Below are 12,538 nucleotides of genomic sequence, written 5' to 3'. Positions count from 1 at the left end.
TTCTCCAGTTAACCAAGGTTGTACCACTTTTCTGGTGAAGTTTTTAATCCTCAAGGGAATGTATTTTCGTTGAGAATTATGAATTATTTCTTTAAATGTTCGCCATTGCTTATCTCCAAACATATTTTTAATTTAATTTCCCAAACTACCTTAGCGAACTTGCCACTGATAACTACTTAATTGGCTTTGTTTAAATTTAAGAGCCTAGTTTCGGAACTAACGACAGCACTCTCAACTCAATATGAAATTCTATCATATTATGATCATTGTTCGTCAGAGGATCATTTACTCTAAGATTAATAATTATCATAGAATCATAGAATGGACCATCTGGACATCTGGACCATCCGACCCATCAATCCCGTACCTGCCTTCTGTAAGACCAATCCGGTTAGTCCCATTCCCGGTGGCCCTGCATTTTCCCCTTCAAGTATTTATCAAACTCCTTTTTGAAAGCAACGATTGAATCTGCTTCCAACACCCTTTCAGGCAGCGCATTCCAGATCATAACTATTCGCTGAATAAAAAAGTTTTTCCTCATGTCGCCTTTGGTTCTTTTGCCAAACCCCTCAAATCTGTGTCCTCTGGTTCCCGACCCTTCCGCAAATTAGAACAGCTTCTCTTGATTGATTTCATCTGAACCCTTCATGGCTTTGAAAACTTCTCTCAAATCTCCTCTGAACTTTCACTGCTCCAAGGAGAACAACCCCAGTACCGGGAAAATGTGGTCACTTCGTTCTGCTTCATTAATTTTGGCATTAAACAGACCTTTGAACAGTGGCCAATTGACCCTGTTCCGGTGGTACTTTTTGGTGCAAAATGCCGATGCATTGGCCGGGAATCGAACCCGGGTCTCCCGCGTGGCAGGCGAGAATTCTACCCCTGAACCACCAATGCTTGTACCAATCGTTCCTGCATGTGTCCATTTGGAATTCTATCTGAACGAACATGCCGTTTTCAGCTGCGATGACTGAGTGGTGAAAGAGTTGGGCTCAAAATTCCAAGGGGGTTTTCCTGCCTCGGTTTGAATTCTGCTGGGAGCGCGACTATTTACAGATCTCGTCAATGCTCAAACAGTTAATTAACCGTATTTACCTCTCTTTCAGCAGGAGAGATACAACAGCGTGGCCGGTGCTTTCAATTGGATGTTAAAACTTCTCTTGCAAGATTTCAAGACCCGAGAAGGAATCTGTAACTTAAATTCTGCTAGTTTGCTGCACCTGACATTTATAAACTTTATTTTCTTTGCATTCATCACATAAGAACATAAGAAATAAGAGCAGGAGTAGGCCAATCGGCCCCTCGAGCCTGCTCCGCAATTCAATCAGATCATGGCTGATCTGATCCGAACTTCAAATCTAAAGAACACAAGAAGTAGGAGCAGGACCCAGCCACTCAGCCCCTGGGCCCGCTCTATCTCTCCCTGTCTTTAAGCTTTTCTCTCTCTGTGCTGTCCCCAATGGACTTCTCAGGCTTCCTTGAAAGGGGAAGGCTGATCTAACCTGCAACACTAGCAGAGAAGGGTAAAGAAATAAAATAATGAGACGGTAGGAAAAGTAAAGGGGCAATCCAGCTGATGCAACCAATGTCGACACATTAATATCTCTTCGCACTCAGAGTGAAACAAAACACTAATTTGATTAAAGTTTACCTATGGTAGAGTGTATGTTATCACGATGCGGAGAAATTTACTTGCGAGCATTGGTGCTTGAGGGGTGGAATTCTTGTTTGCAGTAATTCTATTCCTGTAAAACTAGTTCCTGAAGTGTCGGATGGAAAGTATCCTGGCTGAGCGGTCGGAGGCGCTGGTTTAAAGCTCCCGGTAAATCCCACGATTTGTAAATGGATGAAAATCATAGTTTTCGTCTCCAAAACCACAGCCTCCCTCCTCGAAACAAGTAATACTAAACATCTCATCTGCTATTGTAACAGCGTAGGCCGGAGGAACCACATGGCAATTCAAATAAGTAGATGCATTTTGGAAAACATCAATTCTACCTTCAACTCCGGTCGAAATGTTCATAAGGAAAAGGATTGTTTGATCTCGGTGAGACTCGAATTAAAAACCCCGGCATTTCCCCAGAATCTACGGCATAAAAAGACCGCGCACTGACCGATTGCACCACTAGAGCCCGGTCACTCTGATCACCTGTCCCACTCTGCTGGAAAGAATCTGAACATAAAATGTTCTTACCTGTGGAAACGTGTCCTGTCCCCGTGATGAAAATAACATCTGCACTTTCACTTCCAGCTTCTTTCACATCCTCTGCTCCATCGCATTACAATCGGGTTTTCTGTGAACAGGTCAAAATGAACATTGCCAAAAATTCTATCAGTGGTGAAATTTGAACCCGGAAACACCCCAGACATTGGATTCACGCACCTTTGACCACCAGCTCAGGATTCCATAAAACAGCACCACTGGTTAAAGGTCTGTTTAATGCTCAAATAAATGAATTAGAGCAAATTGACCGCATTTGCCGCGTGCTGGGATTGTTCCCTTGGAGCAGAGAAGGTTCAGAGGAGATTTGATAGAAGTTTTCAAAGTCATGAAGGGTTTGGATAAAGTAAATAAAGAGAAGCTGTTCCCATTGGCGGAAGAGTCGGAAACCAGAGGACACAGATTTAAGGTGATTGGCAAAAGAAGCAAAGGCGAAATGATGAAAAACTTTTTTACGCAACGAATAATTATAATCTCGAATGCGCTGCCTGAAAGGGTGGTGGAAGCAGATTCAATCGTGGCTTTTAAAAAGGAATTTGATAAATACTTGAAGGGGAAAAAATGCAAGGCTACGGGGAAAGGGCCTATCTGGATTGCTCTTACATAATGCCGGCACGGGTTCGATAGGTCGAATGGCCTCCTTCTGGACTGTGTTCATTCAATGATTCCACAATAATTATTATTTTACAAACAGTGAACAGCCCATCCCAAAAAGACGGTGCCGCTATAAAGCAGAGAGACACTTAATCGCTGTGAAAACGCAATGACCTCGACATGATTTGAACACGCATCCTTCTAATCTAGAGTCAGACGCGCTACCGTTGCGCCACGAGATCCACATCCAACAGCTGGAGCCGTATCCATAAGAGGGAGATCAGTACCGACCGCCGCAGGGACTTCCAGAGGCGGAAGCAGCAACAGCAACAGTTCCGCTTTCTCATCCAGCCGCTGCCCGGTCCCGGCCTGAGCCCCGTCTGGGAGCCGCCTGCCAGTCTCTCTTCACTGAACGAGATCATTAAAGGCTCCAGCAGCGCTGTCCCGGCGAACAGCAACAGTTCAAAACCGCATTCCAGATGCGACAACAAACCCATCAGTTTTCCGCTGTTCCCCAGCTGCCGGAGTGAGAGAGGCTGCGACAACAGGATTTATGGAGGATCGAAGAGAGTGAAACTTTGTTTGGGCTTTAGTGGGAAATCCAGTGAAAGTGAGTAAGAGCTCCAGGATTTGAACCAGTGAAACTGCCTGAGCGGGAATCAGATCCAAATATCAACTGGCAACAGAGCCGTGCAGCCAATGTAAAATTTCGCTGTCACACAGCCGATCAGCCATCCTTCCAGAACACAGATTCAACATTTATTATTTCAAGTCAACAATATTATCCTCTCTTCACCAAATTCGTTTTGAATGTACGACTTGCTTTATAGTGATCAGTTTGCAGAATGAAGTGCTCTGACGCAACAGAAATGTGGAGACATTGGCGACGAACTCATCAGCTGGGTTTTAACTTTACTTTTCCTACCGTCTCAGCCTGCTGGTGTTGCTGGTTAGATCAGTTTTCACCATTCAAGGAAGCCTGAGAATTCTATCAATTGAATTATTTGGATAAAAAATTAAACGATTGAATTATTTGTATAATAAATTGAACCCTTTAATTTATTATACAATGATTTTTTTTAATTTATTCACAACAATTAAACACGTGAATTATTTATATAATAAATTATACACTTGAATTATTTATATAATAAATAAATCAATTGAATTATTTCGATAATAAATTAAACGAATGAATTATTTATATAATGAATTGAACTATTGAATGATTTATAGAACAAACTATTGAGTTATTTTAATAATAAATTAAACATTTTAATTATTTTGATAATTAAACATTTGAAGTGTTCATATAAAAATAAACACTTGAATAAATTATATAATAAATGAAACAATTAAATTGTTTATACTATAAATTAAACAATTGAATTATTTATATAATAAATTAAACACTTGTCTTTATATAATAAATTAAACAATTGAATTATTGATATGATAAAATAAACTATTGAATTATTTATATATAAAATTAAAGGATTGAACTATTTATATAATAAATTAAACAATTGACTTATTCATATAATAAATTAATCAATTGAATTATTTAGATAACCAATTAAGCTATTGAATTAATTATATAATAAATTAAACACAAATTATTATAAAAGAAATTAAACAATTGAATTTTTTATTAACAAATGAAAGACTTGTGTTCTTTATGTAATAAATTAAACATTTGATGATATAACAAATTTTTTTAATGAATTGTTTATATGATAAATTAAACACGAAGTATTTATGCAATCAATTAAACAATTTCATTATACATTAAACAATTCAATTATTGATATATTAAGTTAAACTATTGAATTATTTATATAAGTTAAACAATTGAATTGTTTAGATAATAAATTAAACACATGAATTATTATATAATAAATTATACACATGAATAATTTATGTAAAAAATTAAACACTTGTTGACAAGGGACAGAATCAGTGACAGATACAGAGATGCAAGGAAATAAACAAAGAGTATAAATGACAGTTTCTGCAATCTAGAAGAATTTAAATTGCTGATTGGGAGATATTCTTTCTCGTATCTTGAAATCTTGAAAGAAAGCATTGGTCGCCCGCCACGGCGGAATGCCTCTCCTGCTTTGGAAAAGGTAATCGCGGTCAATTAGCTCTAGTTTATTCATTTGGACATTGAACAGATCGTTGAACAGTAACTCACCGAGTAGAATTCAAACCGGGGCAAGAAAACCCGAGTGGGGTGTGAGTCCAACGCTTCAAACACTGGGCTATTGCAGCTGCACAAAGCAGTTCTTGCACAGCTGCAGGTCAGACTGCGGAGGGTTATCACAGGGCCTCCGTCAGACTACATGTGCTTTCAAACAGGATTCCAAATGGACACATGCAGCAAATGGCCATACGAGGATTGGTGGCATTGGCGTTGAATTCTCGCCTGCTTATCATGCGACCCGGTTTTGATACCTGGCCAATGCAGGATCGTTTTACATTCTGCACCAATGAGGAAAACGGGAACAGGAGTCGGCCATTTCGCCCATCGAGCCTGTTCTGCGATTCAGTCCACAAAATGTAGGACAAATCGAATCCGGCCAATTGCCGCACCATCAGTCAGCGCTCAATCATAGAATCATAGAATCATAGAAGTTACAACATGGAAACAGGCCCTTCGGCCCAACATGTCCATGTCGCCCAGTTTATACCACTAAGCTAGTCCCAATTTCCTGCACTTGGCCCATATCCCTCTATACCCATCTTACCCATGTAACTGTCCGAATGCTTTTTAAAAGTCAAAATTGTACCCGCCTCTACTACTGCCTCTGGCAGCTCGTTCCAGAAACTCACCACCCTTTGAGTGAAAAAATTGCCCCTCTGGACCCTTTTGTATCTCTCCCCTCTCACCTTAAATCTATGCCCCCTCGTTATAGACTCCCCTACCTTTGGGAAAAGATTTTGACTATCGACCTTATCTATGCCCCTCATTATTTTATAGACTTCTATAAGATCACCCCTTAACCTCCTACTCTCCAGGGAAAAAAGTCCCAGTCTGCATCACCTCTCCCTGTAAGTCAAACCATCAAGTCCCGGTAGCATCCTAGTAAATCTTTTCTGCACTCTTTCTAGTTTAATAATATCCTTTCTATAATGGGGTGACCAGAACTGTACACAGTACTCCAAGTGTGGCCTCACCAATGCCCTGTACAACTTCAACAAGACATCCCAACTCCTGCATTCAATGTTCTGACCAATGAAACCAAGCATGCCGAATGCCTTCGTCACCACCCTATCCACCTGTGACTCCACTTTCAAGGAGCTATGAACCTGTACTCCCAGATCTCTTTGTTCTATAACTCTCCACAACGCTCTACCATTAACGGAGTAGGTCCTGGCCCGACTTGATCAACCAAAATGCATCATCTCACATTTATCTAATTTAAACTCCATCTGCCATTCATCGGCCCATTGGCCCAATTTATCAAGATCCCGTTGCAATCCCAGATAACCTTCTTCACTGTCCACAATGCCACCAATCTTGGTGTCATCTGCAAACTTACTAACCATGCCTCCTAAATTCTCATCCAAATCATTAATATAAATAACAAATAACAGCGGACCCAGCACCGATCCCTGAGGCACACCGCTGGACACAGGCATCCAGTTTGAAAAACAACCCTCTACAACCACACTCTGTCTTCTGTCGTCAAGCCAATTTTGTATCCAATTGGCTACCTCACCTTGGATCCCATGAGATTTAACCTTATGTAGCAACCTACCATGCGGTACCTTGTCAAATGCTTTGCTGAAGTCCATGTAGACCACGTCTACTGCACAGCCCTCATCTATCTTCTTGGTTACCCCTTCAAAAAACTCAATCAAATTCGTGAGACTTGATTTTCCTCTCACAAAACCATGCTGACTGTTCCTAATTAGTCCCTGCCTCTCCAAATGCCTGTAGATCCTGTCCCTCAGAATACCCTCCAACAACTTACCCACTAGTGAATATGGCCGGCCAAGTGGAAGAAGTGTTAGCAGGTGAGCACTTTGGTGACAGTGACCATAATTCGGTGAGATTTAAGGTGGTCATGGAAAAGGATAGGGAGGGGCCGGAAATAAAGGTTCTAAATTGGAGGAAGGCCGATTTTAATAGGATAAGGCAGGATCTGGCCAAAATGGACTGGGATCAGCTGCTTGTAGGAAAATCCGCATCGGAGCAATGGGAGTCTTTCAGAAGGGAGATTGAGACCACACAATGGCAACATGTTCCCGTAAAGGTCAAGGGTGGTTCCAAGAACTCCAGCGAACATTGGATGTCAGGGGATATACGAGAATGGATTAGGAAAAAAAGGAAGGCTTTTGGCAGATACAAAAGGCTAAAGATGGAGGAAGCCCTAGAGGAGTACAAAACATGCAGGGGGATACTTAAAAAAGAAATTAGGAGATCAAGGAGGGGCCATGAAATAACACTGGCGAGCAAAATAAAGGAAAATCCGAAGATGTTTTATAAGTATATTAAGGGTAAGGGGATAACTAGGGAAAAATAGGGCCCATTAGGGACAAAAATGGCAATCTGTGTGTGGAGCCGGCAGCTGTAGGGGGGGTTCTAAATGAATTTTTTGAATCTGTTTTCACTATGGAGAAGGACGATGTAGACATAGAAATACGGCAGAAGGGACTGTGATTTACTCGAACATATTAACATCGAGCGGGAGGAGGTATTGGCGGTTTTAGCAGGCCTAAAAATGGATAAATCCCCAGGCCCGGACGAAATGTACCCCAGGCTACTGTGTGAGACAAAGGAGGAGATTGCGGGGGCTCTAACACATATATTCAGAACCTCTCTGGCCACAGGGGATGTGCCAGAGGACTGGAGAACCGCTAATGTAGTACCATTATTCAAGAAGGGGAGTAGGGAAAAACCGGGGAACTACAGGCCAGTGAGCCTAACATCAGTGGTAGGAAAATTATTGGAAAAAATTCTGAAGGACAAAATTAGTCTCCACTTGGAGAAGCAAGGATTAATCAGGGATAGTCAACATGGCTTTGTCAAAGGAAGATCATGTCTGACTAATTTGATTGAATTTTTTGAGGGGGTGACTGGGCGTGTGCATGAGGGTAACGCAGTGGATGTGGTATATATGGATTTCAGTAAGGCCTTCGATAAAGTCCCCCACAGGAGACTGGTCAAGAAGGTACGAGCCCATGGAATCCAGGGTGCCTTGACACTTTGGATACAAAACTGGCTTAGTGGCAGAAGGCAGAGGGTGATGGTCGAAGGTTGTTTTTGTGACTGGAAGCCTGTGGCCAGTGGGGTACCACAGGGATCGGTGCTGGGTCCCTTGCTGTTTGTGGTCTACATTAACGACTTGGATATGAATGTAAAAGGTATGATCAGTAAGTTCGCTGATGATACAAAAATTGGTAGGGTGGTAAATAGCGAAGAGGATAGCCTCAGTCTGCAGGACGATATAGATGGGTTGGTCAGATGGGCGGAACAGTGGCAAATGGAATTTAACCCGGAAAAGTGCGAGGTGATGCACTTTGGAGGGACTAACAAGGCAAGGGAATACACAATGAATGGGAGGACCCTAGGCAAGACAGAGGGTCAGAGGGATCTTGGTGTGCAAGTTCACAGATCCCTGAAGGCGGCGGAACAGTTCGATAAGGTGGTAAAGAAGGCATATGGGATACTTGCCTTTATTAGCCGAGGCATAGAATATAAGAGCAAGGAGGTTGTGATGGAGCAGTATAAAACACTGGTTAGGCCACAGCTGGAGTAATGTGTGCAGTTCTCGTCGCCACACTACAGGAAGGATGTGATCGCTTTGGAGAGGGTGCAGAGGAGATTCACCAGGATGTTACCAGGGCTGGAGCGCTTCAGCTATGATGAGAGACTGGGAAGATTGGGTTTGTTTTCCTTGGAGCAGAGGAGGCTGAGGGGGGACATGATTGAGGTGTACAAAATTATGAGGGGCACAGATAGGATGGATACTAAGGAGCTTTTTCACTTCGTTGAGGGTTCTATAACAAGGGGGCATAGATTGAAGGTAAAAGGCGGGAGGTTTAGAGGGGATTTGAGAAAGAACTTTTTCACCCAGAGGGTGGTTGGAGTCTGGAACTCACTGCCTGAAAGGGTTGTGGAGGCAGGAACCCTCACAACATTCAAGAAGCATTTGGATGAGCACTTGAAATGCCATAGCATACAATGCTACGGACCAAATGCTGGAATATGGGATTAGAGTAGACACGGCTTGATGGCCGGCGCGGACACGATAGGCCGAAGGGCCTCTATCCGTGCCGTATGACTCTCTATGACTCACTACAGATGTCAAGCTCACCGGTCTGTAGTTCCCAGGCTTTTCCCTGCCGCCCTTCTTAAACAAAGGCATAACATTTGCTACCCTCCAATCTTCAGGCACCTCACCTGTAGCGGTGAATGATTCAATTATCTCTGCTCGGGGACCCGCAATTTCCTCCCTAACCTCCCATAACGTCCTGGGATACATTTCATCAGGTCCCGGAGATTTATCTACCTTGATGCGCGTTAAGACTTCCAGCACCTCCCTCTCTGTAATATGTAATCATCAGCAAAGTGATGGAAGGTGTCGTCGACAGTGCTATCAAGCGGCACGAACTCACCAATAAGCTATTAATCGATGCTCAGTTTGGGTTCCACCAGGACAAATAGGCTCCAGATCTCATGACAGCCTTGGTCCTACCATGGACAAAAGAGTTGAATTCCAGAGGTGAGGTGAAAGTGACTGCCTTGACAGCAGGGCAGCATTTGACCAAGTGTGACATCAAGACGCCCGAGTAAATTTGAAGTCAATGGGAATCAGGGAGAAAACTCTCCAGTGGCTGGAGTCATACCGAGCACAAAGGAAGATGGCAGAGTTTGTTGGAGGCCAATCATCTCAGCCCCAGGACATTGCTGCAGGAGTTCCTCAGGGCAGTGTCCTAGGCCCAACCATCTTCAGCTGCTTCATCAATGACCTTCCCTCCATCATAACGTCTGAAATGGGGACATTCGCTGATGATTGCACAGTGTTCATTTCCATACGCAACCCCTCAGATAATGAAGCAGTCCAAGCCCGCATGCAGCAAGACCTGGACAACATCCAGGCTTGGGCTCATAAGTGGCAAGTAACAATCGCGCCAGACAAGTGCCAGTCAAGATACTTTCTAACCACCTCGCCTTGACTTTCAACGACATTACCATCGCAGAATCACTCAAATCAACATCCTTGGGGTGACAACGGATCAGAAACTGAACTGGACCAACCACATAAATACTCTGGCGACAAGAGCAGGTCAGCGGCTGGGTATTCTGTGGCGAGTGACTCACCTCCTCATTCTCCAAAGCCTTTCCACCATCGACAAGGCATAAGTCAGGAAGGTGATGGAATAATCTCCACTTGCCTGGATGGGTACAGCTCCAACAACACTCAAGAAGCTCGACACCATCCAGGACAAAGCAGCCCGCTTGATTGGCACCCCATCCACCACACTAAACATTCACTCCCTTCACCACCGGTGCACAGTGGCTGCAGTGTGTACCATAACACAAGGTGGACTGCAGCAACTCGCCAAGGCTTCTTCGACAGCACCTCCCAAACCCACGACCTCTACCACCTGGAAGGAAAAGAGCAGCAGGCACATGGGAACAAAACCGCCTGCACGTTCCTCTGCAATTCACACCCCGTCTCGACTTGTAAATATATCGCCGTTCCCTCGTCGTCACTGGGTAAAAATCCTGGAACTCCCAACCTAACAGCACTGTGGGAGAACCTTCACCACACGGACTTCAGCAGTTGAAGATGACGGCTCACGACCACCTTCCCAAGGGCAGTTAGGGATGGACAATAAATGCTGGCCTTGCCAGCGACGCCCACATTCCATGACTATTTAAAAAATGTCTGACCTGTGACCTAACTCCCTATAACCGCCTCAGCCCCATATCTCTTCGTAACTTCGGTTAACAAAACCTATCAATCTAAAATTTAAAATTAACAATTGAGGTAGCTTCAACTGCCGTTTGCTGAACCGTGTTCCAAACTTCCACCAACCTTTGCGTGTAGAAGTGTTTCCTAACTTTATTCCTGAAAGTCCTGGCTCTAATTTTTACGCTATGTTCCCTAATCCTGGACAACCCAACCAGCGGAAATAGTTTCTCTCCATCTACCCCTTCAGTTTCCCTTAATATCTTGAAACTTCGATCAAATCACCCCTTAATCTTCTGAATTCCAGGGAATGCAACATAGGGACAGGAATAGGCCATTCAGCGCCTCGTTCCTGCTCTTCCATTTGATAAGATCATGGCTGATCTGTGATCTAACTCCATATACCTGCCTATGGCCCATATCCCTTAATACCTTTGGTTGCCAAGAAAAAAACTGTCTATCTCAGATTTAAATTTAGCAATTGAGCTAGTATTAATTGCCGTTTGCGGAAGAGAGTTCCAAACCTCTACACCACTTTGTTAGTAGAAATGTTTTCTAATCTCACTCCTGAAAGGTCTGCCTCTAATTTTTAGACTGTGCCATCTACTCCTAGAATCCCCAATCAGTGGAAATAGTTTCTCTCTATCCACCCTATCTGTTCCCCGAATAAACTTCGATCAGATCACCCCTTAACCTTCGAAACTCTGGAGAATGCAACCCCAATTTGTGTAATTTCTCCTCGTAACTTAACCCTTGAAGTCCGTGTATCATTCTAGTAAACCTACGCTGCACTGCCTCCAAGGCCAATATGTCCTTCCGAAGGTGCGGTGCCCAAAACTTCACACAGTACTCCAGGTGTGGTCTAACCAGGGTTTTGCACGGCTCTGGCATAACTTCTGCCTCCTTGTACTCCAGTCCTCTAGTTATAAAGGTCAGCATTCCATTAGCCTTCTTGATTATTTTCTGCACCTGATCATGACACTTCAATGATCCATGTACCTGAACCCTTAAGTCCCTTTGGACATTCACTGCTTTTAACTTTTTACCATTTAGAAACGACCCTGTTCGATCCTTTTTTGATCCAAAGTGGATGACCTCACATTTGTCTACATTGAATTCCATTTGCCACAGTTTTGCCCATTCACCTAATCTATCAATATCGCTTTGTAATTTTATGTTTTCATCTACATTGCTTACAATGTCACCAATCTTTATGTCATCGGCAAACTTAGATATGAAACTTTCTATGCCTTCATCTAAGTCGTTAATGAATATTGTAAATAATTGAGGCCCTAAGACAGATCCCTGCGGGACTCCACTGCTCACATCCTGCCAATGTGAGTACCTACCCATCCCTACTCTCTGTCGCCTTTCGCTCAGCCAACTATCTAACAAAGTCCGTACTTTTCCTTCGATTCCATGGGCTTCTATCTTCGCTAACAATCTCTTATGTGGGACCTTATCAAATGCCTTCTGGAAGTCCATATAAATAACATCCATTGACAGTCCCTTGTCCACTACTTTATTCACCTCTTCAAAAAATTCAATCAGGTTTGTCAGGCACGACCTACCTTTCACAAATCCATGCTGGCTCTCTCTGATTAACTGAAAATTCTCGAGGTGTTCAGTCACCCTATCCTTAATTATAGACTCCAGCATTTTCCCCACAACAACCTTAGTTTGTGTAATCTCTCCTCATAATTTAGCGCTTGGAATCCAGATACCATTCTGGTAAATCTATGCTTCACTCCCTCCAAGGCCAATATATCGCTCCGAAGGTGCGGTGCTCAGAACT

General features: G+C 43.2%; 1 non-coding gene across 1 annotated transcript; it reads right to left on the bottom strand.

Moving 5' to 3' along the window:
• Positions 1-826: 826 nt before the first annotated feature.
• On the bottom strand, positions 827-897 carry trnag-gcc (transfer RNA glycine (anticodon GCC)). Its single transcript has one exon. It is a non-coding gene; the product is annotated as a tRNA-Gly (tRNA).
• Positions 898-12,538: the final 11,641 nt, after the last annotated feature.

This window comes from Heptranchias perlo, chromosome 20 (genome assembly GCF_035084215.1).
Source record: "Heptranchias perlo isolate sHepPer1 chromosome 20, sHepPer1.hap1, whole genome shotgun sequence".
Taxonomy (NCBI): domain Eukaryota; kingdom Metazoa; phylum Chordata; class Chondrichthyes; order Hexanchiformes; family Hexanchidae; genus Heptranchias; species Heptranchias perlo.
The sequence above is the reverse complement of the archived record's forward strand: the minus strand, read 5'-3'. Positions and strand labels throughout refer to the sequence as shown.